This window comes from Mustelus asterias, chromosome 7 (genome assembly GCF_964213995.1).
Source record: "Mustelus asterias chromosome 7, sMusAst1.hap1.1, whole genome shotgun sequence".
NCBI lineage: Eukaryota > Metazoa > Chordata > Chondrichthyes > Carcharhiniformes > Triakidae > Mustelus > Mustelus asterias.
In genome coordinates this window covers 61,201,672-61,203,517 of record NC_135807.1, presented here as the reverse complement: position 1 = coordinate 61,203,517, position 1,846 = coordinate 61,201,672, and the positions used below count along the sequence as shown (strand labels likewise).

The window sequence follows — 1,846 nt, the reverse complement described above, 5'->3', positions numbered from 1 at the left end:
CTACAGAATAAGAGAAAGTAGCTCTCAGTATGGCAAGATATTACATGAAAATACACAAAGAATTTCTTAGAAAATAACATAAATTTATCAAATAAAATATGCTGCTATCCTCTTTTAAGAAATTGTGACTACACAGGTCTGCAGATGCACAGCTGCTAAATTGAAACATTTAAGTAACTTCTTCAGAATGTAAAACAAATCTGCTAAAGGAACTACAGCGCTTCTTTTTCTATTAATCTTTTAAAAACACTTTAAACTTTAAAAAAGGAAAACATCTAATGGAAACGAACAGTGCAACATAAAATGGAACGAAATGACTGAAGTTACATGAAAATTCATGGAACAAGTCTAATTTCCATCAATGATAAAAATAGAATTGTCCAAACTCAGGAATTTATTTTCAATTATTGTTTCCGTTTGATAAAAACAAATGTGTTTTAAAATTCTTATTTGTCTTTTTGGTCATGCATAGTCAAAGGCTACAATGACTAATCCATGTGCGTCCTTAAAGTGTGCTGCAGGATCACTGAAGCAGCTGTAGGTTCTCCTGCAGCAGATGCTCACAAAAGATATCTGTACCTCATCCAGGGCTACGGCAAGACTCACATAATCACAGAATTGTTTGTGCACAGAAGAAAGCCATTTGGCCCATCATGTCTGCACCAGCTCGCCGAATGAGCAATTTGCCCAGTGCCATTCTTCTGTCTTAGAATCATAGAATCCGTACAGTGCAGAAGGAGGCCAATTGGCCCATTGAGTCTGCACCGACCACAATCCCACCCAGGTCCTATTCCCGTGAGCCCACATATTCACCCTGCCAATCCTCCTGACACTAAGGGTCAATCTATCATGCACAATCAACCTAACCTGCACATTTTTGGACTGTGGGAGGAAACCAGAGCACCTGGAGGAAACCCATGCAGACACGGGGAGAACATGCAAACTCCACACAGATAGTGACCCGAGGCCGGAATTGAACCAGGGTCCCTGGCGCTGTGAGGCAGCAGTGCTAACCACTGTGCCACCATGCCACCCATCTTCTCCCCGTAAACCTGCACATTCTTTTCAGACAATAGTCTAATTCCCTTTTGAACGCTTTGATTGAACCTGCCCCGACCACACTCTTTGGCAGTGTATTCCAGACCTTAACCATGCACTGTATGTTTTTCCTGTATCTCTTTTGCTTCTCTTGCCAATTATTTGAAAAGCGTGCCCTCTCGTATCTGATGTTTTCTTGAATGGGAGCAGTTTGGCCCGATCTACTTTGCCCAGAGACTTCATGATTTTCAATATCTCTATTAAATCTCCTCTCAGCCTTCTCTTCTCCAAGGAAAATAGCCCCAACTTCTCCAATCTATCTTCATATCCTCATCCCTGGAATCATTCTTGTGAACCTTTTCTGCACTCTCTCCAATGCCTTCACATTTTTCTGAAGTGGGGTGCCCTGAACTGGACCAATAACTCAGCTGAGGCTGAACTAGTATCTTTACAAGATCAACATAACCTCCTTACTCTTGAACTCTATGGGCGGGATTGTCCGGCCGCGCTCGCCCCAAGACATGAAAATCCCGTCTGACGTCAAAGGACCTTTGCATGGTCCTGTCCCGCTTACGATTCCTGTGGCAGGCAGGACGGGAAAATTCCACCCTATGACCCTATTGATAACAGCTCTCAGCCTGTCCTGCCACTTTCATTGATTTATGCACATGTACAATCAGGTACTTCTGCTCCAGCATCCTTTTAGAATGTACTCTTTATTTTATATTGTCTCTTCATGTATTTCCTACCAAAATCAGTCATTCACATTTCTGTGCACTGAACTTCATCTGTCACCTTCACCTGCCCA

General features: G+C 42.4%; 1 protein-coding gene across 4 annotated transcripts in view; it reads right to left on the bottom strand.

The window, feature by feature from the left end:
* Positions 1-1,846, bottom strand: part of spidr (scaffold protein involved in DNA repair) — a 263,453-nt gene that overhangs the window by 22,821 nt on the left and 238,786 nt on the right. The window lies entirely within an intron of this gene.